Source organism: Fringilla coelebs, assembly GCF_963513975.1.
Source record: "Fringilla coelebs genome assembly, chromosome: 5".
NCBI classification, from domain to species: Eukaryota; Metazoa; Chordata; class Aves; order Passeriformes; family Fringillidae; genus Fringilla; species Fringilla coelebs.
The window spans coordinates 11,614,506-11,640,056 of record NC_140033.1 but is presented as its reverse complement, the minus strand read 5'-3'; the positions used below and the strand labels follow the sequence as shown (position 1 = coordinate 11,640,056).

General features: G+C 36.3%; 1 protein-coding gene across 3 annotated transcripts in view; it reads right to left on the bottom strand.

Moving 5' to 3' along the window:
- The window catches only part of MAGI2 (membrane associated guanylate kinase, WW and PDZ domain containing 2), a gene marked incomplete at both ends in the record, with an annotated part of 698,114 nt that overhangs the window by 419,262 nt on the left and 253,301 nt on the right, over window positions 1–25,551 (bottom strand). The window lies entirely within an intron of this gene.

The following is a 25,551-nucleotide window of genomic DNA, read 5'->3' as shown; positions in this document are numbered from 1 at the left end:
AAAAATAATTAACATTATTCAGGGATAACATGGAACAGTGTTCTGTGATGCACCTTTCCCACTATTGAAAACACTGCAGAGACACTTTGAACTTTGGCAAAAATTGTTGGGTCTGGTTTGTTTTGGCATATGAATGTTGTATCAAAGCTGGTTTGTTCATCATGGTGTCTTTCCTGTGATGGTCAAAGAAAGGGGGATATTTCCCATGCTCTCCCTGGTGTCAATACCCAATTGTGCCTTGTCCAAGCTCTGCCTGGGTGCTGCCAATCCAGGGACTGTCACTCCTGGGTTTTTTGCAAGACTGTATGAAGCCCACCCTTCACGTAATTTATCTGAAGAGAAATTATGTAATGCTTATAGTTCTTTTTTTCCCCTAAGCTTTCCCTGAGTGGAGCATGCAATTTCTGTCTAGTCTGTAATGGTTTTGTTATATAAACCAAGTCACTGACAAAATCTGATGTCAGATCCTATTCACTGGGGATTGTTTATAGCCAAAAGATCAGAATGACTTTCAACCCGTTTTGTCAGGACTCAGTGTCTGCTCTCCCTTATAGAGTTATCCTGGGCTCATATTACTTTTTCTTTTTAAAAATTCTAAAAGAGTTCTTTCCAAAAAATATGAACAGCAATGGAATTTTAATTTTTTTTCTTTCTACCACAAACATAAACAGATACTTTAATATGGGATCACTAAACCTGAATTTATGTTGTTCCATATTGCAGTTGATTTCAAATGATTCTTCCAAATATTTTTAATTCTGTATTTAGTTACAATAAAAAGACAGAAAATTATGAGGTTTTTTTTCTGGCTAACTTCAAGTTTATAGCACTGAATTTGCATCAATTAAAAATTTCATGTTAATATTTACAAGCCTCTAATGCCACATAAGATGTTATAGAAAAAATTTGAGAGAAGCTTTTGGGATTAGGGTATTTTCTGTCTGCATATCTTGTCTGTGGAACCCACTGATTAAACCAATCAAAGTGTTGGGCAGAATTTCATTAATCTTTGGGGAAAAAAAGCACCATTGTTTACTCCTCTCTGAGAAATACAGGTATAAAAATTGTGATCAGTCAAAACTCTTTCTTACAATTAAATAATGTGTATAGATATTTTTAAAAGATCATTATCTTGGATTTCAGCTCTACTTCTTTGTTTAACTGGTTTTGCTTGAGTGGAAACTACTGAGTGGATTATTCAAGACCTAGAGACATAAATTCATCACAGAGGGATCAATAGAAATTGTAACTTTCAATGGATCAACTTGGAATTAATTTAAACTGCGACTTTTTAGGTGTTTTAAATCGGTATTCAAGCTTTGGTAAATAAAAATCTTTTTCCTTATAACTCTGGGTGAGGAAGATACAGATGAATGGTGCTCAATTAATGGAATTCACAGTTGGATGAGACTCTTACTCCAATGAGTAGAAAATTATGACCAGAAAACAAAAAAGCTACAAATTCAGCTCTGATCTCTAAGTAATATAAAGACATCCCAAATTGCCATCTTTTAATGACTTTAAAAATGCTAGTTTCATTTCTTAGATTGCTAGGAGGTATGGAATTTGGTTATTCAGAAATATAAATTAATGATGCTTTAGACAGAAGTGGAATGGTTAGGAATTCTGTAGCAGTTTTGGTGCAGAAGGGATTTTGAGTGAACAGGTATCAGCCACGTTTGCTTTGCTGATATTTCACATGGGCTTGGCTCCAGAGAGTGAACTCCTGCAGGCAGATCCCCCTGGACACTGGCACAGGAACAGGAGATGGTGTTGGCCAGTGGTTCTGCCCTCCTCCAGTTTGTTCTCAATCTGTCACAGCTAAGGGTCAGCATTTACACTGATCACAGAGACACTTCCAAAAGCACGTGTCTAACGCTTGCATCCAGTTCTGATGTTACATTAATGATTGGAAGAGTAATTTCCACCCACCTGGCTTTTCAGGGAGCACATGAACACACCTGCACATGCAACTATAAATATATGTAAATATCTGCGCAAACAGAATTTTGAATACATTTTTTCTTTCCTATAATACACTTTTGCAAGACTTACAGGAGGAGAAGTTAAACTTTACATGGTCTTTCCTAGTCTTTATTAAGGAAAAAACAACTGAGTTATGAATATGCAAGTCTAATGGAATGTACTCATCCATTTTAAAGTATTTTAAAAATTTTATTCTAGAATGTTGGAATACCTAATGAAAAACTTATGGGAAATAGATGGCTCCTTCCTCTTAGGTTCCATAATATAGTCCATACTTTTTTACAACATAATTAATTAGTTATGATAACGAAAAATTACATTTTTTATTGACTCCCAATTCAGTTACTAAATTTTTTTCAGCAGTAATTTTCTGCTTGGAAAATTTACTCCTATCTTTGTATCTTGGTTAGCAAAAGATTCTGAGTTCTAGCAAAGACAGAGTTTGTAACCCTTACCAATGCTGAGAAATATGGAAATATATAAGTTTATGTCATATAAACATGAAATTTATCTTTTCTATTAATATTGCAACTAGTTTCATTCTGAGAAATAAAAATATGTGTTTATATTTTCCCACACTTACATATTTCTAAGTTTAAAAATTGAAACACTTTGCAGTGATGTATTGCATAGCTTAACAATGGAGAGCAATTCTTTTAGCACAACTGTGCATGGTTGACTCAAAAACTTCTGAAATTCAAGGGAAAAGCTTATGATGACTTCAAAAGGTTTCAAAGGTTTTTGAACAGGCCCCCTAGTGTCTCATCCACTCTAATTTTTAACACTCCAAGCAATAAAACTCCCTCTAGTCTTCTTTAATTAGCTCACACAGTAATTTTGTGAATTATTTTAAATACAGAATCTATTTCACATCCTTGTTGATTTCACAGTTACTTGGGTAGAGCTCTCCTATTAGTGCATTCTCAGAGAATTTAATCTTCTTTTTTTTTTTAAATCTGTTCAGAATGCCTTTCTTCCAGATGTAATCTCCAGATGTTTCCACAATCACAAGGATAGCTCTTTTATAACCTAGGATATCCTTTGATGTCTGTTTGTGTGACTGTGGTATAGCAGTAGATATCTAGACCAGTAATATTTCATTTGACTTGAATATACTGTATTTTAAAGCATCTTGGAAAATCTTTTTCCTCTTTTTCCAGCAGACCTAATGGTTTGCAGTAGATGTTTCTAGTGCTTCTATTCAAGACAAGATAAAACAAAACAAAATAAAATGATCCCACCTAATTTGTCCAAAATCAGTTTGCTGGAGCTGTGATTATTTTTGATACACTGTTGTCATATTTTTGCTATTTCCTTTTAAGAAGTACTGTAATACTTTTACAGTATATAGCAATTGATGCTCTATCTATAAGAAATGTTACCCAAAATTTATATTGGGCTATTTGGTCTTTCTACATTGTATTTTGCATAATATTTTATTCATACTCAGAGTTAGTGAATAAAAGAGTATATTGCCATCATCTTAACCTCTCTAGCCTTTGGCACTTTTGGCAGTGGTTTCCTACTTTGATACCAAGTCCTATAAATGAGTCAAATTCTCAAAAAACAATTTCTCAGTGTAGAGTCAGATAAGAGAAATATATTGATTTTTTTTTTACAGGTGCAATACTAAGGACGTAAACCTATGCAAGGGCATTTCATAACCTTTAATGAATAACCAATGTTTATTAATGTTTATTGCAGTCAGTCACAAGTTTCACACAACTAAACCGAACAATTTGTGCTTAAAGGATCATAGAATCATAGAATGAATTGGATTTGAAGGGACCTTAAGGATCACCTCATTCTAAACCCCCTGCCATGGGCAGGGACATCTCCCACTAGGGTTGCTCACAGCTCCATCCAATCTGGCCTTGAACACTTCCAGGGATGGGGCAGCTGCAACTTCTCTGGGTAACCTGTTTCAGTATCTCCAGTCTTCTTTTACCCTCACAGGGAAGAATTTCTTTCTAGTATCCAATCTAAACCTGCCCTCTTTCAGTTAAAATCCATTGCTCCTTGCATCACTACATGCCCTTGTAAAATGTTCCTCTCCACCTTTCATGAACCCCCCCTTAAGTGCTGGTAAGTGCTCTAAGGTCACCCCTGAACTTTTTCTTTCACAGACTAGATAGGTCCATCATTCTCAGCCTCTTCATAGGAGAGGTGCTCCAGACCTCTGATAACCTTTGCTTTCTCCTTTAGACTCACTCCAACAGGTTCATGTCCTTAAGTTGATGACCCCAGAACTGGATGCAGAACTCCAGGGTTTCACCTGGGAGCTGCTCTCAATCTGTTCTCCACCCAGCCTATATTTGTGCTTGTGATTGCTTCACCTCACAGGCAGGACCTTGTAATTGACCTCGCTGAGCATCATGAAGTTCACAAAGTTCCACCTCTCAAGCCTGTCCAGGTCCTGCTGGATGAAATCCCTTCCCTCCAATGTGTCGACAACACTGCACAGCTTGGTATCATCGGCAGAGCTGCTGAGGGTGCACTCACAAAAAGGTGACTAGATTCTTCCTGACTATGAGTGACAATTTTTCTCACAGAAGTAAGCAGTATTTCTTTAACATCCATGTTCAAAACTATTGTTCTGGGTGACAGATTAAAAAAAGAAATGTTAGATAGAGCTCTGTCACCCATGGTCTCATGCCCTTAGTGGACCAATATATGGACCCACCAATAGAATGAGTGGCCCACAGAAACAAATCTTTTCATGTTTGGTGTGTTCCATTGCTCACTTATTTCATCATTTGTTTTGAGATTTTAGACACATGATACACAAGCCAGGATTTAGTAGGTCTCCTGTGGTGCAGCTGTTGGTGTTTCAAGAGTCATAGTTTTCTTATTGTAAGCTCTGAGTACAAGATCCAGATTTGATTTGCTTAAAAAGCATAGGCACGACTTAAAGTCTTCAATGATATCTATTCAGTAACAAAAGAAGTTAGAAATTTTTCTATATGACTTTAAGACATCAAAGTCTGAAAATACAGGGGAAAATATTATTATCCTTTTGGTATCTTATTTTATAAAAACTGTAATTTATTTCTTAAGAACATAAAAGAACCTCAAACCTCAAAAAGTTAATATCCTCTCTCAAGTTTTTATTTGTTGAACTGATCTCAATGGAAAATTTTTCATGGTCTTGTCTCAAACAGACCAATGTATTTCTGAAAAAGAATCCTCAGCCCTCTTCTTCCTATATGACTGAGGTAAGATTGTTGTAGCTCCTACATCTTCCAACAGCTCTCATACCATTTAGACATTTATATCATACCACATACATAAAATACTTTTCTCTTACTTGGAGGTTTTTTTATTGACAGTCCTTTTTACTCTCACTTAAAACTGTCTCTAGGATTATTTAAACTCCCATCAAGTCTAGAGGAAGCTTGTGGTGATTCAAACAAGATTCTTTCACTTCATGAAAAACATATCCCCTATTCACTTCACAAAAACACCTTTGAAAAACCTGATATAGACTTGCTGCTTAGAAAGAGAAATTGCAGTTATTTTGACTGTTGAATATAGAACCTAGAAGCCATGTTACATATAATTGATGGCAGTTTACAGGAAAAGATCTGCTTTTTAGACATCAAAACTCCTCAAGAAACTTTCTGTCACCTTGCTGACATTATTGACTTTTCTCCAGAGGATTGACTCATGAGTCCAAAGAGAGGGTGAGAAAATGCAGTCTTAATTAGCACCATAATGACTGCAGAAAACTGAAGTTGCTCATGTGTTCTTTATTAAGACACCTCTTATGTGAGACGATCTATTTCCTCTTCTATTTTAAATACAGGTGGGTTAAACATCAGAAGAAAATATTATCTGAAATCATGTTTAAAACAAAAAAGTGGAAAATATCAGTTCAAAACAGCAGTAATATCAGGTGTTCTATACAAATGATGACTGCCCAGAGCAAAGCAATCAGTATCTGGTTGTACTGTTCTCTGATCAGTAACTGTGAAATCTTACTTTTGGGTTGGGGTTGGGGGTGATACTTATTTGTGCATGCATGTTTTTTGCCCTTTTTCTTTTTTCTTTTTGAATTCTTTTTAATGCCAGGGCAGATAAATAGCCCTTCCTCATCTTCTATCCTTATCAGAATAATATTAATAAGGAAGAGATTGAAGCCTAGGATCCGAAATACATTTGCTTACCTAGAAGAAAACCTTTTGAGAAGCTGTGCTCTGCAAAAAACCCCACCCCACTTGTGAAGATACAGTTGAACATTATGTGACTGCCAATCCACTACATGGTCTTTTACTGAAAGCCTTGTAGCTAATGAGTTACCTCTACTGACACTTGACTTGCAAACCACAATCTCAAAACTACAGCACAGTCACTTGTACTCAGGCAAAATGTTATGATGCTATTTTGTGTCCTTGGCAGATTTAACATCACAATGATACGTTGCAGTAGATCTGCTAAAAGTGGCTCCTGTTTTTAAAGCCCTTTCAATAAACAGGAAAATAAAATCCTTAAAATAAGAATAAAACAGCCAAATTTTTACTTAGCAAAAATCTGTAACTTCTAAATGGTAAAAAAGAGATTAATATAATGAGAAAAATGATGTAATGCAAATGACATGATCAGGTTTTCAGTTTCTGCAGTGAATTACATGCAGCTGTAGGTGGTTGGATCACAACTGTGCATGCTCTGCACTGCATCTCGTAGGCAGTGTGTAACAAGGCCATTTGCCACGTAATAAGAGATCTGCTCAGATGGAACCTCAAATATTTACTTAAAACAACAGGGCTCATTACTATCCATGTTTCACAACAGCAAGCTCCAAATTCAAAGGAAAATAGATGACTGTGTATATATGGAAATACCATATTTTGATCCTTGTACAAGAAAGCTTCCACATAACACTGGGAAAATGTCCAGAAGATGAGCACAACATCATCTTTAGTGTGGCACTGTGAGAAACACACAACTCAAATACAGGTTCAAATGTTAAGGACAGCTCCTGGGAAACTGCTGCCAACCTGTTCAAAACTAGACACCTGGTGAAAGCAGACAATAAGCAATCTATAGTCATCTATCAGAATAAGCTGCATTTCTGTGTGCTGTTCTACATTTGATTTTTTTTTTGTTCTATTTTTATAGAATTTTCAGAAACATCTAAAGACATTTTGTTTGTTAAAAAATTCATACTGGAAGATATTTTTAACTTTACTATGCTATTCAGTGGAGCATACAAAATATGGAAATATAAATCCTCCACAAAGTATTCTTGTTGTTTTAAAAAAATACATCATATTCTGACTCCTCATAAACTTCTGTGACATAGCTTTTGAAGCATAGACCAGCAAGAGCTGTGGGTAACAGTGAGAAAACAAAGGCAGAACAAAGGAGATTCTTGAATTACTCCATATGTGAATTACTGACACACAACAACTCATGTCTTGTGAAAAAAAAAATTAAAACTCTTCTTATTGGCAGACCAGTGCTTTACTTTGACCCTCCTTCATATGACAAAGAATGCAACTGATTTGCCACGTTTGAGGGGTCTAAAAGTTAAACCTATGACTCTAGGTCAGTCACAGTCAGATCTCTTCATTCTTGTCACAGAGAAACAAGCACCTCTAAAAGATAATATGTTTCATCCTAAAATAGCTTCTAAAGTAGGCCAGATTATTTATCTTTCAGCTATGCCTATTTATTCCATTTACTGGAAAGGAAGCCTTTGTGACTAGCATGAAATTAGACAACTCTCCTTAACAGGACTGAAGCTACATAAAATTAAACCTGTTCAAATCATCTGTCTTTCATTTAAGGATTGGCATGGGAATACGTGCATTTAATACTATATTTTTATTTCTGCAAGGATTTTCAGACAGCAGTTAAACATTTCCACGATATCTCATTGCGTTCCATACAGTAACGCACAGATCTCTTACCTGGGTGTAAATACATTGATCAAGTAAATGTTGAGCCTGCAAACAAGGTCTATTAAAAGAATTTTGCATTGGATCAATGCCTATTACTTTCAGTTAAACAGTCATTCACCATCATGTTGGTTATTTAGTTTGTTTAAGTTTTTCTTCATCTCTCTGCAAGGAAAAATTTGAAGTATCTCCACTAAAAGCTCGAGGAGTGCTCTACAGCCTTTATTTCTCAAGGGTCCATGGGAAGAGAGATCAGACTTAATCTAAAGAAAAAATTTCACCACACCAATTGAACCTGGACTAGCAGGTAAATGTTGTCCTCACAGCATGGTTCTGCAAATGTTGTCCATTGGTAGATGTACTGTAGCTTTCTGTGTTATGTCAAACAATTAATTAGATTTTTTTTTTAAGCTAACACATATTGATTTTCTGCAAAACACAAACTATCTTCATTATTTTTCCCCATCTCTTTTTTTAAAAAAACTCTCCCTTCGCTTGCATTTAATTTTTTTTTGGTTTTGATTGGATTTTTTTTCTGTAACTGTCTTCAAACTCTTTGCTTGTTCTCTTTGCCCAGTCTTTTAGAAGAGTGGGCCATTCCCATAATTCTTAATGTGGTATATAAACAATTCATCACCCAAGCCAATAGCACCACACAGAAAACAGCCATATATTGAAAGCTAGAGGTCTTGTGGTCCTGAGGGTTACCTACAATGCTCTCCCTACCTCTCCTCTTCTCTTCCCTTTTGCAATTAAGCTCACACCTTCTATTAATACACTATCCTGTGTCGGTGAGTTTTTCACACCATAACTGCATTTAGTGACTACTTTAGCTGTATTTCAAAAGTCTATTCAGGCACCCATCATCTTCAGTACAACCCAGTGGCAGGGTGTAATTTCTGAAGATTTATTCTGGTGATATTTTCTGCAGCAGCTAGCAGTATTGTAGAAGCAGAGAAACAGGCCTGGAAAGCATTTATAAGGCTTGACAGTTTTCAAAGGACAACTGAATGTGCATCTAAAGCAGCTTCCAACCCTCTGAGCTTGGCCAGTCACACAGGATTTTCATCTCTCTCCATTTCCACCCACCATTAAGTTTTCTATGGGCAGCATAATTTCTACAATGAATGGATGTATTTAACTGATTTTCATCTGATGTTTCTGTCTTCCAGCCTGATAGGGTCTCCTGCCTCTCATGTAAAAAAAAAAAAAAATCCACTCATACTGGAAGAAAATGGCACAGGCATTTGGATTTTAGTTGTTGCAACTGTATGAAGCACTCGGGATATATTTGGAGGCAAAACACTTTCTGATGCCCAAAATTATTTTCCTTTATGGTCAAATAAAGAAAACTGCCTTAGGAAAGAAGTGATTTCATTCAGCTTGGCTTTGAAAAAGGCAAAACCCTTTAGATTTCTAAGTTTTTCTGCAGGAGAAAACGAGTTGCTTTTTTCAGATAATGTTGTGAAACAATTCAAGGGGAGATGGTGTTTATCATATCAGGACAATCATTTAAGGCTAATTCTACCTTTAAAATATAAAGTACAAGGCTAGATTGACATCTAAATGAAAACATAGATCACTGGTCTTGAAGCCAGACAATTCCCCTTGTGAATGGGTTAAACTGTTGCTGTCAGATTGAATACAATTAGTACAACTGATATGCAAAGAATTGCTCTGTCAGGAAATGTCACTGTCATTGAGCACTGTTCCCAGGCTACCTCCAATTTTTTGTCTGGCTCAGAAAATTTTAATAACAGGTCAGAATTCAAATGGAAAAATTTAACCAAAGTGCACAGCTTCTCCCCAACTTCTATTTCAATTTTCATTTTCTGCTTTGTGCTTCACATAATTTTTTAGTTACCAGGAAACTATTCTTAACCGTCCATTTTCTGGTTTACTTAACTCTTCTTCTCCAGTTAGTGCTAAATGAAACTAACAATTTTTGTTGATATCTCTTACACAACTTTGTCTTTTGATTATTTTTTCAAATAACCATTAAGAAATCACAGAGACAGCAAAAGACAAGGACAGAAGAAAAAATAATTATTTTCTGGAGAGCATCATGTAGAACCTATTCACTGTAATGGCTACCCACACCCTGTGATCATTCATTTTCCCATCCTTTATTGCAGTCCTCCAAAGGTTGCTTTTGGTGCTAATCTTTTTGTTTCTCTACATTTTTGCCCTCAGTACGTGAGGATCTTGTACTTCTGTGCTAACTCACCAGATCCTCCTTTCTATTTTGGAGAAAACAGTCACCTTTCCAGTACTTTCCTGTTGTTTTCCAGCAGGTCACACATTCCTGCTGGCCCTATGCATGACACTCTGTGCCAAATCTTTGAGTGAGTTTGCAAACTTCTAGTCCTGCAAGGCTGGTGGCTGTGCAGTGAATAATACTCTGGGAGCAAAAGTGCCCTCAGGAAAGTGGGCTGGGGATGGGTCCAAGGGGAAATTAAGTGCCTGTTCCTAGAGTAACACTCTTTTCCAAGCCAATCAGGCAGGCAGGGTGAAATGCTGCAGTGATGGCAGGTAACTAGTAACTGGCTTAATGAAATGGGTGATCAACAGGGTACTCAGCTTGACCCATCTGGGACCTGTCTTTGGGCTGGAATGCCATCCAGTAACTAAAGGATAGCAGTGCCAGAGGACAAACCACGGCCTTTAGGGAATTCCTTTTTCCACCCTTGCTGAAGAGTACCTTTTTCTATACAATGTACTGTCCCTCATGGCCCAGAGCTCCCAGGAGGCTCAGAAAGGGTCTGACTTTCAACTTCTTCAGCATCTGTGATCCTTCTGCCCTTGCAGATGGGAAGAGCAAGGGCCACCTCCCCTGGCAGCCCCACGGAGGCTTTGCTGACCTGTGGGGGCTGAGTGCTGCAGAGCTGCCCAGCAGCCAGGCCACTGACCCCGGCAGCCTCAGCTCCTCCTGCCCTGGCACTGCCTTACATAACCTCTGAGAGACCCAAATTTGTCACTTCCCATCTCCTCCCTCTCCCTCCCACTCTGAGCAAAGACATTTCCTCCCGTGTGACTCAAGCACACAAGTGTACCAGGGTCTGTGAATCCATTTTATTATCAGTTTGTTATGAAATTACAGACTCTGACCCTTTAGCCAGAATCCAGCTTCAGGTATGAACTAAATTCCCTCTCTTTAGGGAAAACCATCATAATGCAAGGATTAATTCCACTTTAATTTGTCTCCTGGTATGCTGAGACAAGTTTGTGTGCAGGTTCTTTTAGCTGAAGATATATTACCTTTCTTACTTTCAACTTCTTGTAATAATCAACAGAATTTTTTAAACACTGACTTCTATCAAAACATGTGATGACAGCTTTATTCCAGCCCATATCCCTGCATACAGCCATCCTGAGAAACATCCCTTTTCTTTCTTCCCCCCAATCAAAACTCTCATCTCATTTTCATCTTCTCAAATCTCTTCAATTTTCTTAACTCAGGAAGTTTAAAGTTCACTTACTGTTTGCTGAAACCATTATCTCCTTTTTGCTTGAGAGCCTTGTATGTCCAGCAAACCACCAAGGCAAGATGAGGGAGCAGTTATTGTACTGTCATTGCCATCTAATTAAAAAGATACACTGCAAAGAAGTGTCTAAAATTTCAATTAATTCACTAAAATATATATCTCCAGCTCTTTTGTCTGTGAATAAAACACTAAACCTGAGTACAATGTCTTCCTGAGAATATTGGCTTCCTGAAATAGGAAGACTCAGAGGCAAGCAAATTGTTCTAATCAAAGCTGCTACTTTCACCTACACTATTGCTAACCATAACACATCATTTTAGTGGAATGACTGAACTGATGCTTTGTGGTGGATGGAATGGCAGATAACAAGGCATGGTCTAGGGAAACCAGCTGTCATGAAAATCTGCAGAAACTGGGGAATGAGATAATCCTTCCTCCCAGAATAAAGAAAATTGTTTCCTTTTTCTCAAGATGGGACAGAAAATTCATCTTTTCCTCAATATTAAATGTTTCAGTAAGCTCTAGATGTGTGAAATACACATCCTTCATGCCAAAAGTCCCAGCTGTCCACTAATCACTTGCCAATATCTCTTTTTTAACTATGCTGCCATATTCATATGGGAAGTGCTAAAAAGTACAGTATAACATAATATACACATAATATATATAATTATGTGCTGTAAGCTAATTTTAATGAACAATAACATGCTCGTTTCTCTTTTTTGTCTTTCTAGAACCTTGATTTCTGTTTCACCAGTTTACCAAAATTTGAGCTAAATCATATTACTCACTATGCTAAATACATATAAGCCACTCACTCCTTTATAATATTTAGTCCAAAAATTTTTCTTCATGACCCATTGTAAGATTTGACTACATGGAGAAGGTGAAATGTTCAAATTCGGTTTTCTCATTCAGACAAAGGACTCCAAAGTAGCTGTCCACAGAGCAAAAAAGCACTAAAATTATATTTTTTTAGAAGCATGTATTTTTCCCTCATATTAGAGTGTAGTGTTTGAGAAGACGACCTTCTACTTCTACCTTATTCATCATTCAGTCAGTGACAGGTAAGTAAATGAAGAGCAAAATCATACATATAAACTGATTTTCTCATTAAAATTATAGGCCTTGATGTCTTTTCAGAAGCAGAGTCCTCTGAGTAAGTAAAAAGTGTTGATGATGTTACATGAATTTGTTTTGAAACAAATATTCTTACAAATATGAAATAATAGATCCTAAAAGACAAGTGAGTAATTCTGGAAATTCTGAATGTTGTCTTATTTATGTATAATCCATTTTTATATAGCAAGGAGCCAAGAGACACTTGCTGGTGGATTGCTATGAATCAAAACCTCTTATTAGCAATGTTCTTATTTTCAGGACTATCACCTAAAATCATAAGCAAATTTTATTTCTTTTTAAAGAAGAATACAATTATCCCTTAAATGTATTCTCAATATTTTTGATAGTCTTAGATTGTGTATGTTGTAGATAATTTAAAACCTTGAGATCAATTTGTTTAAGTGCAACAACCACTCCAGCCTAGGACAAAGAAAATATGATTGCTTAAGTCTCAAATATGCATCTTCCCATAGGAGTGGAATACAGATGAGCTGCAAATGAAACACTCTCATTGCCACACTGCCCAAAGCAATTTTCCAGTATGCCCCCTCCCCTCAGGACATATTTTACTCCACCTTTACTATGTTTATAACATGATTTACATGTTAATGAGAAGTGACAGGGACTAAGTAATTAGGAAGCAAGACTGTAGCTCGTCATGCATTTTAAATACTGTAGACTGCAATTCTGAAAAAAATATTCAGCCCCTTTCCTCATTTTCTTCTTAATTAGAAAACACAATCAATTTAGTCTTTATAACCCAAATATACCTTCCAAAGGTAAATAATAAAAAAACCTGCATTACTACAATAAGCATGTCTGATCAGCCTAGTTTTTGTATATTTGGTAATTTTTTAAAATTACATTCTGTTTATTAAGCTTGTACATTACAGTGAGAGCAACACAAAATCTAGAGAACAGTCCTTCCTCTGAGGCTGTGACCTCTGTAAAACTGCAGGGGTTTGCTACTGGATGGAAATGCTGCATGGATGTACAGCTGTGTGTCTTACCTGGGTAATTCTGTGGGTCAAGAACTTCGTGTTGTGACTGGGAAGAACATCTCTACATGGGGCTATCGAGGCCCTACAATAAAGTCTGAAGGTTTCTGTGTTTGGACAGAATGTCTTTCTGATGATGTACGGGAAGAAAAGTGAAGAAATTCAGGACAGCTGACAACCCCTGTGTATGTATAGAAGGCAAGGAGTGGGAAATGCCATCAGTACAGCCATTTCTAGAGTAGGGATGAGAGTGGTGCCAGTCAACCACAACTTCTTTCACTTTTATCTCCTTTCACACCCCTTCCCCACACACAAGGACTTTGCTCTTTCCAAGTTTTTACATGGTGCTCTGTGTAAGATCAGGTCCTCAGAAAATAATGCTTACCATTTCAATACTCATTGTCTATGGTGCCAAGGGAATTAAGTTTCAGAATACACTTCTGCTCTATGAACACATTACCATTCCAATTATTCAGGTCAGGAAAAAACTCAGGAAAAAAGTAACTTGCTTCAAAGTATTCTAATTGAAAAAAGAAAAAAATCAAATCATTCTCCTTGCAGATCTTCACAGTTCTTTGTGCCAAATATATAACAAAGTTTAAAGACCTCTGAAGCTAAAAACTCTGTTGGGTTTATGTTACCATTCTATGCATTTTGCTTTCAAACATTAAATGCTTGGAGTATGTCATAGCAATGTGGTGCTTTTTTTAGTAAGAGGTGCTACAGGAAACAGGATGCATATTTACTGATCCTGATTTTGTTACTGAAAACAATTGTAATGGGTGCAGATATGATAGAGATTTCTTGGTAGAGAAGTGACCAAAATGGAGCTGTTAACTATTAGATATATGGTGATAGGTATGTTACCTCTTCTCTGAACAAGAAATGCTTTCTATCACCCCATTTACAGTTCATGACTGCCTGGTAAACTCTGTTCATTCACAGGACTTTCAGGTTTCCAGATGTGTGCTGCTTTTTCTTGGGATACAATTTTCCTCATAGCAGCTGTTATGGGCTATCTTTTGGATTTGTGCTGGAAAGAGTGTTGATAATTCAGGAACATTTTAGTTATTGCTAAGCAGAGCTCACACACAGTCAAGGTCTTCTCTGTTCCTCACCCCACCCCACTGGCAATTGGGCAGGGGGTGCACAAGGAGCTGAGAGGGGGCACAGCTGGGACAGCTGACCCCAGCAGACACTGTGGCCTCACACTCAGCACAAAGCAGGGGGAAGAAGGAGAAAGCAGGAGGCTTTTGGTGAGGTGGCATTTCTCTTCCCAAGCCACACCTGTGCATGATGGAGCCCTGCTTTCAGGGCGGCTGCTGAACACCTGCCTGCCATGGGAAACAGCGAATGAATTCCTTGTTTTGCTTTGCTTGCACACACAGTGATTTAGCCTTAGTTACCAAACTGTCTCTATCCCAGCCCAGGAGTTTCCTCATTCCTTGGTCTTCTGATGCTCTCCCCATCCCCTCCAGGGACAGTGAGAGAGCAGCTGGATGCAGCTCAGTTGCCAGGTGGGGTTAAACCATGACAAGATGCTTACATAGTGCTAAGAAATCTAAGCATTCTCTAGGGGCATATTATATATAATTGCTATACATGCAAGGTCTTTACAGCCATTACCATGAAAAGGAACTTGTTGATAAAGGATTTGAGAACTAATCATGCATATACAATAAAGATTGAAGTATAAATAGATTTTACCCAAACTGAAGTGCTAAGAGATGACAATGATGCATGCAAAGATACCCCAAAGTAGTGTGAACAGTTTACTTTTTTCTCTTTTTCCAAAGAAATATGTTTACAACTTTTCTCTCAGTAAGACAATTTATGATCTAGTTATTATGATATATTTGAATGTCCAATCATACAAATATTTGAATATGAACATTAATGTCAATCTGAGAGCTACCAAAGGTAAGCAAAACATGGCAGTGATTAATTATTTTTTGCTAGCAATTTTCATGGGAATACACTCTAAATAATCTCAGCTCGAGGTACTTGTCTCCCTCATCTATAAAATATGCAAAATAGTCAATTAAAAAGGGACAGCCAAGCTATTTCCAGTTCCATATTACCTATATTGAACACATATGGAAATACAGAGCCAAAGCCCAACACTGAAAGGTAACTGGCAAGTACAGGATTTCCTTGTAATTGCCTCTGAACTCAGCTAGCCAGATAAGCATAAATTGCAGTCTGTCTAGCCATTGAATATAGGAAGATAAAAGGTGAATTATTCCTTTGAACTCATTTTTGACAGGTGAAGTGCTGGCAGAATAGTGAGACAGACTTTCTCATCTTAATAAAAAAAATAATTAATAAGTCAACTTGACCATCTGTTTACATATTGTATTGCTCCTACTGTATCTGAAAGAGTGTGAAAGATGAGATAAAAAATGGCCCTCCTAATAATGTTTAGTAAATTAGTTTTTTTAAAAATGAAGTGAAATGAGGAGGTTGTAAAGGGCCAAAATAAGTTCTGAAAGCTGAAGCAGGTATAGTCAACAAAGAAAGGTGGATTTACTCAGCATTGGTGCAGGAGCATTTCTATAAATTAACTCAAGGTCCATGTCTCATAATTCACTTGACAGTTTATCAGCCCTGAAAATGAATTCAGGCAATTTAGATGAAGGATGGAAGCAGTGGCTTCAAAGCCCTATGAGGCAGCTCAGAAATATTCCCTGAGCTTAAGCTTTTTGTGTTCTAAAGGTTAATGGTCCCCAATCATGCCTTCCACTGGGTTTTATTAGTGTAAAAACCAGCCTGCAAGATATGCTGGGGGCAGCATAAGAAAGGTAAATAGCCTGAAAGATAGCTGTTTTCAAATCAAGCTACCTTAGGGGGAGGTTGGGTTTATGAGTCTTCAAAGCCACCCTGAGGAAGAACCAGGACTACAAGGAAAACCACACATTGTCCATGGGCTTTTACCATGGTTTGCTAGGTCCTGTTGCTATCTAAGGGTTATATATGGCACAAGACTTTTCAAACATGCAGTATACATTAATGTGTCTTCTAACCAATCCATTATACTGATGAAATCTGGCATATGGTCATTTACAATTAGTTAAAATTATTTTCAAATATTATGCTTAGGTCTGATCCTCTCTGCACACATCTGCAATTTAGGAGCCAAAGGTCACAAACCTATCTTTTATGAATTGAGCAGCTACATGCACAACAGACACTTTTGTTAGCACTGTGGCTTTTCATTTACACAAAAAGTCAAAAAGAGGATTCTTTAATTCATGTATTCTTAGCATTAAAGGGACAGATCTCACTTTTGTGAGATAAACTTCTGTCAGTAAAAGATTTACTAACTGTAAGCAAAACTGACAATGTTTCTGTTATCTTCTTTCCTTAGTTCTCATAATGTTATGAGAAAGACTGTCTCAAGCAGGAAACACAGACTCAAGCCTGATAAACATGACTTTGGCTGATTCTTAATATTCTTAAATACTTATTGTAATGATCTGGATTTTTGGCTGCTATTTTTTTTTTTTCTGTCTATCACGTAGTGTTGGTCTTTCTGCCTAAGTTCCAACTCTACAGCAAAATTCTGGAAAGAATTTAATGTAATTAGGGCAGTCTTTATTCTTGCTCCAAATGGCTTTATAGTATTGCTATGCCCTATTAAACTGCCTTATGCCATGCTGAGAGAGTGCATGAAGTGGTCCCTGGCTGTGGGTTCAGACATAGCACTGTAGTCATATTGCATTGTGGATGTCACTGCATGGTTCTGTCAGACAAACCATAAAATCTTAAACTTAATCTGTTTAGTTAATCTTCCTGGCACAGTCCTTCTGTCTAAGTTGGGGGGAAAATTCCCTGACTTCATTGCTGTGCAAAAAACTGAATCAGAAGGAGCTGGTGTGAACATCAAAGATGATCACTTGTTGCCTTGCTCTTCCAGCTCTGCTGAAGTTTCTTTCACCATGATAAACTCATTCTGAGGGTCAGGTTAGAGATCTCTGGAAGGTAAGATGTTCCTGTCCCAAGCTTGCAAGAACCTTTATTGGAGACTGGTGGGAAAGAAAGAACATAAAGAAATCTCAGCAAATGAGAATACCCTATACTCTTCTTTTATTCCCTAAAGTGATTTACAGGCAGGTCCTTGATTTCTTTTACCTTTCCTCAGAAGGGCAATAGTAGTACTTCTAATATCACAATAAGCTCTTAGACTTAGTTCAGCTTCACGTGTTGCTTTTTGTACAAAACACAAAGAATGTGAAGGAAACAGAAGGTTCTCCTTGTATTTTAAATGGCTGAAAAAGTTTGTGCACCTTAGACTTTTTTAAAATGTAGCTTGATTTAATATTGCTGTAATGGAGGAAAGTGTTGCATTCTTTAATTTTAATCAGGATATCTATTTTAAACCAACAAACCTAGAAGCTTCCTGATAAAAAAATGAATGAAAAAACCCTACACTGTAAAGTAGCATTTAAAATATAAATGTCCATCTTCCTTGTAAAGTTAAGCTTGTAGCCTAGGTTTTAGAGCACTCACATCTCAACTGAGAGAAGGGTTCAACACTTCAGCTAAGTAATAGGATAGCCACTTCTAAATTTTTAATCCAGGTAAATTTTGATCATCCAATAATCTCTTGTGATATGATTTGTGACTATATTTTTCAGACTTTAGACTCTGAATAAATACTAATAATTTCACAGTAGACAACAGAGGTTATAGCTTGAGGATGTTTTTCTTCCTGCTGTAAAAGCATGTTATATAAATTATTAGAGAACACTAAAATGGTTTTCTTTAAAATTAGGAGAAACATATTGAAGTAACACAATAATGATGAAATTATTCACTTACTCTCCTAAAAGAGAATAAATAAAATTCCAAAGGATTAATACATATGAGAGGTCATAAGTGAAAAGAGAACTGCAATTTCCCTCTAACATTATTAGAAATAAAAAAAACCCATGCAATACTTTTCAAGTACTAAACTAGTGTTTATCTTTTCACTTATTCACAAGAAACTGCTAGTAGTTATTTAGTCTTAGATTTTTTTTTACAGCTCAAGGGAACCATTGTGATTAGCCAGTCTGACCTCCTCGATAATCTTTGCATATAACATTGCACATAACAGAATATAACTTTTAAAAAATATTTCTTTAATACTTAAGGTATTTCAAAGCACTTTACATAGTAATAAAATAAAACTGACCAAGCAGTTTCCAGCAAATATCTGCCAGTGCCACAGTGGACTACAAACCTTAAGTGCTCCAGTGGAAATGATTGCATATCTCAGAGAGAGATGATATAAAACTTTAAAAGGTGATGAACTTCTTAACTAAATGTAAAAATTTAGCACTCATTTACACTCTGAAATATTTTATAGCCTTGCAGAAAACACATTCAATATATATTTGACCCTAAATTAATTTTTTTATAAAACTCAATGGTTTCTACAGAACACTGTAAGTTTTAAGTAACTGAATTTAAAAAAAAAAATTTTTTTTGATACCATGAAGAATATAAGTGCACTCTGGCATGACCAAACTAGAGCAACAAATTTTGAAGTTTACTGCAGATCAGTTAGAAGACAATAACATTATTCAGATACTGAACATGGCATAGCACTGCACTAACATGACAGAATATGCAGCATTACTTTTGAAGTAATTAGAAATATTTAGATATGCAATTCTCTGATTACTCAGCATATTGAAATCAGGATTTGCATAGTGCAAAAATATATAAATGTAATGGCTTCTTTACTATTTTTTCTTACCTTTTCAACCTTTTAAAAGAAGGTTTTTTTAAAGTTAAAAAAGCAGATGCAAATTATGGGATATATATTTTATGCCTAAATGCCTTCCAAACTCCTTCACTTGTCTCTCAGCTGCATTTTAGATGCTAACCTCTAATGCAGAAGCAACCTTTACCACTTCTGACTGGCTTACAAACTCTTGTCATTCTGTTTGACTTGCCCACCATCATACAGAAATGCAAATGCAATTTCAGAGCAGAGTGTGACTTTTACACAATCCCACTTGATGCACCAGGAGCTCCAGCAGGTCCTTAGAGCTTCCCTGTGCCCTCTCCTGTGTGTGCAATCCCTGTGGGATACACACAGGTGCACCTCCCTGCCCAATGGGAGACATCTGAATCAAGTGCAAGGTTTAGAATTTAGCTACAGGATAAAACATTAATTTCCTTTGCTCAACATAGGTGCAGAAATACATGATCATTACCAAAACCATCCAGAAATACACAGAATAACCTGAAAGCTCAGCTGATCTATTGGACAAAGCATCTAGAAAATTCTTTATTATTTCTACTACTGATGTAGGCACAGCAAGCAATTAAGGAAAGCTCCAGGCTGTAAGAAAATGTCTTTCACAGGGTGATGTGATAGATTAATCTGACCTTTTCAAAGGCATGGCCCCCACAGGATTTCATGCAGCGAATCCTGTATCAATCGCGTCTCATTGACCTAGAGACCCTTCCTAAGGAAAGTATGAAGGGAATGACTTGCTTTTAAGAAACCTGAACACAGGTGTCTCCACTTACAACTAATGCTTTAAGTACCATTATGTTCAACAGAAATCAATTCAACACTGTAAAAGACTACAGAAGTCTGAACAATCAAGTGAACAATCCACTGATCTCCAGGGTGAGCTGCAGCGCCACCTGCTCTCCTGCTTTTCTTTTCAGATCTCATCCAGCCCCCAGCTCTAGCTTTTATTAGTCTTTGTCTTTTAAAGTAAAATGCTTCTGCTCTCAGAAACTACTTTTTCCATAACTACCTCATAAGTACTTTTTTGCACGATCAATTCAGATTTCATTTCTCTTTTCTTCTTTATACTCTATATGTTCAGATTATTTGGATTCTCTCAGCTTTTCTAGAATTAGAATCAGTCTTATCTTACTGGTTTTTCCTGAACACTTTCCAAATATGCAGATTTTACTGAATAGGATATATCTCTTACTTCTGTCATGAAACCTCTATTCTTTTAAATTACTGAAAACTCAGAATTATGCTTTCCAAGTAAGACCAGCTGACAACTGTTACAGGCTTTGGAGAAAGCAAAGGCAAAAAGAAGCATGGTTAACTCTTCTATTTTGTGTCAGGTAGCTTACAAGCCTTATTAAACTGTTTTTCATGTTTGCATTAAAGGCACGGACTGGGAAAACAAAAAGTCATGTGTTTAAATCTATGTATAGTTAATTTCAACAATTTCAGCAGCTCTTATCCCAGCAGGTATAGAGACCTATGGTAAGGATATAGTTTTGAATCACCACTTTAAAATCAAAACAAAACTAAGCTGTATTCTCAGCATTTAGCATTTAAGTCCTACATATATATTTAGGAGTATTGAGTCAAACCTGAAACCTTCTGGCACCGGATATTTAGGCTAAAAAATTCAGTTAGACCCTTTCATAACAGACAGAATACTTAAATTCCCCAAATAATCACTAGTCAGTTATGAACAGGATGGACTATGACTCAGCCCATGAGTGAACATGGTCAGATGGGCAATTGCTCTGCTGGCAGGTTGCTCTCCACTACTGAATTTTCATGGAGAAACAAGACAGGAAAGGGAAAGAGATTTTCACTGACAGAGCTAAAACTGGAAATTTTTGAAAGTTTCCCTACTTTGAGCTGAAGAATGAAAAAAAAACCTCTCTTAAAAAAAATGTCTGATGGAATCATTTAGTTTGTATGGGAAAGAAATAATTCATGCAATCTGTTCATTTGGCTTGAACACAAAGTATGAAAGGTAATATATTATTATAGTTGAAGAGGTTACCAACAGAAACCCATGAGCCAATGTTGAGCCAAGTTGGGTGAAAACAGAACAAATCTTATAAAAAATGCTTTTTTAAAAGTATGGCTAATACTGCAAGGAAAGCTCTTTTAAAGTTCTTATGGATCAGTTGAGGACATTTTTGTTTGAGAAAGATATGAAAAATTCAATATTACACATAACATTAATGCTTGAATATCGTATTGCATATCACTTGCAATTTCATTTCCCTGCAATTTTCTGTGCAAGACCATGCAACTGAAAGCTAAATGGTAAAAGCTATTAATATCTTGTAAATATATGTATTTCTTTTAAAATAAAGAATCAATTAATGAAACATCTATGCTGTTTCTACTTAAGATATGGTGATGTGTTCTGAAAACGAATAATATAATTTTGTAAGTGAATCTATCAAAAATAATTGTGCAGCAGCAGTTCAGAGGAGTACATGCTATGAATATTCTCATTGGCCTAGTTGTAACACTGTTATAACTGTTTAATAACTACATGCTTCTCATTTACTACATATGAACGTAGATTTTTTTTGAAGATGCTCTTGTTATACAATTTAGGTCAGTCAACAGAGAAGTAAACAATTTGGGAAGAAATTTGCTCTGACTTGATGGAATAAAAAATATAATCTTTGAGTGTGTTAGTAAGGGCATGCTACATACATGCTGAAAAATAATCCCCTATAAAATGATAGACATTGAAAAATAGAAAACAAAAAGACTGAAAATTTACATGAATGTCTACTGACTCTTAAAAAGAGGATAACGTTGGTGTGGGTATTTTCATCCTCCCCATCCATCAAATTCACCAAGTATTTCTAATCAAATCTGTTTTCTGGTGGTAGAGTGGCCACAGAATGTTTGACTAAATATATGTCATTGACATATCCTGACTAGTCTTTTCATCCAAGTTGAACTGAGTCATTTTGCTCGTGGGACTTCTATCATCTGGCCACACAAAATATTGCTACCTTACTGTCCTACCAGCTCAGTGAGCACAGGTAATTTGACAGCTCTAATGAGCTCCCTACACACAGCCCTGAGAATTCAGTAGAATTTCTATTCTAATTCATTCAAAGGAAAGGTCAGTTTGCATATCCTGTCGCATTGCTGTATAAAAAGTGCATAGTACATAATGACTAAAGGCCAATTCCCTCAATCATTAAACATACAGCACTCATGGTGCTAATACCATAGTTAAAAATATATATTTATGGACATTTTTCTATTGTATTTATTTCCTAATGCCACCTCATCAATAGAAACATTGAACACCTTCTGAAAAGTCTTCTCTAAGTGTTTATTATTTGAAACTAAGAGGCCTTGCTTTGATAGAAACAAATTTTGTGTTCACTAAAGCATCAATATAAATCCCTGGATAGCTAAAAGCACAGAATTCTCAGAGGCAGGAAACATACTTATAGCCAGAGAGAAATATATTTCTCAATATATTTTCCCATGCTGTAACTCTGTTTTTTTGAAAAAGTGAACTATTTTTTCTTTAATATTTAGAGAACTTTTTTGAAGAATCATATTTTTTGTTTTAAAATATGTCAGAAGAAATTACAGGAATATCCTTATTTTGAAAATATGAAAAAAAAAAAGGTTGATGACATTCTCATTAATAAATGGGCCTTTATTCCCTAAACAGTAAATTACTCAATGACATCATTGACAGAAGCTCTGGCTATGTTGGAAAGTATTGATTCATATTACTAGACAGTATCTAATTAATTTGGTGGATTTCAAACCATTACAGAACTGACTGACAGGTGGAAATGACCCAGTTGAATGGGGGGAAAAAAATGTTTGCACATATAGCTACAGCACAGCTGACCAGGAGCAAACACTGCACAACCACACAAACATGCAGGGGGGTTTTTGCAGGAGCTCTTTCAGTCTATTTGGATTTTTTCACTCACATTAATACCCTAACCTTAGATTTTCTAAACACTTAATTCTTGTATCAAAAGCCCCTAAGCTGTGAAATATTTTTAAAGTTAACAGTGTGCAAGGAAAACATTCAGAATGGAGTTCTGTGAACAGAATGTCCGAGTAGAAGGTTGGAGCATAGTTCAAAAACACAAAAAGAATGTCGAAAACAAGTGTTCAAAAACAGAGTAAAAAAAGACTTGTTTTAAAATCTGTTATGCCTTATCAAGTAAACCTGTATTCAGTGTCCTCTCCACAGGTTTTTGTAAAGGGAAAATGTCGCTATAAACTGACCTTTTCCTGAAGCATTTGCTAAAACTCTACAAATGTCAAAACAGCAGTTCAAAATGAAAACAGCATCATCAGGAAGGAAACTCCAGGGGTACTTGTGCATGTAATTTAACAACGTTACTCAATGTATGAAGTGTTTTCACTGTGTAAGGTCCCCATCAAGCTAGCAGACCTCTAGCTATATGTAAGGCAAAAATGTAGCCAATGCTTTTCTAACATGCAACCTTCAACAGCTTTTCTGGCATTAAATGTGGTTTAAAAAATAATGAGAAAAGCAAACTAATAAGGTTTAATTGCCACTGAATAACATGCAGGTCCAAACAACAGGATGAAATTTCAGGGCAATCAGACAATAGTACACATTGTCCATGTCTCTTTTGTCCTTTTTCATCTTTTATTGTATCACAGTCAGTATTAATACATTTCTCGGTTGCCACAGTAAATGAATCCTCATTTTGTTTTGAATGACTATTCACCGTGCATCAGGGAGATCTGCCAGTTGAACTGGAAGGCTGAGAGAAACAAAAAAATGCATAGAAGTGAATACCTAATAATTCATCCAATCTTCTAAAAATTGCATGACCCTAGGATGATAACTAAGATTATAGGGTTTTTTATTTGACTATCAAAATATCAGAGAGCTAGAGTGGAGAACAATATAACTGTATTTGAACCTAACAAAAATGCCACTGCCTTTGGGATTACTGGGTAGCTTTGAAAAAAAACTGTCATGAGAGATTCTTACAAATGTCATTGATTGATTGAATGAAACAAAAAGCCACAGTGCTAATCCTAACCTCATTCTTTTGGATACTTATCCATCTCCTGCCTTTTAAATCTGTTGTCACATGCTTGAAGTTCAGCAGACATTACAACCATGCATACTTCTGAGTTATTGCAGAAAAAGGACCCATCCCACCTCATTCAGGAAAGCCTCTAAAATCACTGAAGTTAATCAATTCACTTAAAATGCAGAAATAAATGATGTGAATGAAAGCCAAACAACCAGACTCAATGACTGAACCTTGTAGACAAGGCAGCAGACAGCACAGCAGTCTCAGAATGGCTAACTCTAATACTGGTGAGTAGAAGCACATCTATGCAAATGATTTTGTGAGTCTGTGGAAGGTACTGTTTAAGAGCATTTATCTATTACTCTAAAATAATAATTTACTACAGAAGTGTTACTAGTAAATTTAAATACCCACTACCTAGTACAACAATGTTCCTTATGGGTTCCTTCCAACTTGAGATGTTCTACAATATCCTACTCTATTAATACAGATTTTTTGCAGACCATTGGAGGTGGAAGTAGGTATTCACAGGCAGTAAAGATAGCAGTAAAGATTTTGTGACTGGTGGGTGCACAGGTGTGCATACTGTTTCTCCCCTAATGACTCCAACAAAGAAAATACTTTCTACAAAGCATTTATAGACCTCATCCTTTTCTTCATGTTCCCTTTCACTTGGGCCTAACTAAAACCAACTTACTGACCTGCAGCCAAACTTTCTGAAGTTGTACGGTTGAAAAAAAATATTGCAGAAAGCCAAATATGACCTTCAAGCAAACGGAGATCAGGAAATAAAATTATGTCTTGTTATGGAAATTTAGAGGGTAGGTTGATAAAACACAGCTTCATGGGGACTAATAAATCCTTACAGTATAGCATAAAGAAAAATATCCAAGCCTTAAATGAATCCATTCTATTAGAAATACATCATATACAAAAGTGTGAAGCACTGGAAATCTGTAGAGCATCAGACTGAGTTGGATAATCAAGAAACACACTGGATGTTATATCCTGTTGGAAGAATTATGCCTGCTGCTCAGCTTTATGGCTGTCTAGAAGCCATTAAAGTGCATTTAGCTGGAAGTGAAACAATATTTTTCACTGTTCAAATGTGGCAGTTTTGAGTGTGAGACAGAAGACAATTTAGGAACCTCTGAAACACTCGTTGGTGTAATAGCAGTGATCCATCCTCCCTAAAGCAGCAGCTAATGCTTTGGTTTTCTCCTCTGTTTAACTAGCAAAGTGCTCAGATGAGCTCTTGTTAAACCCGGC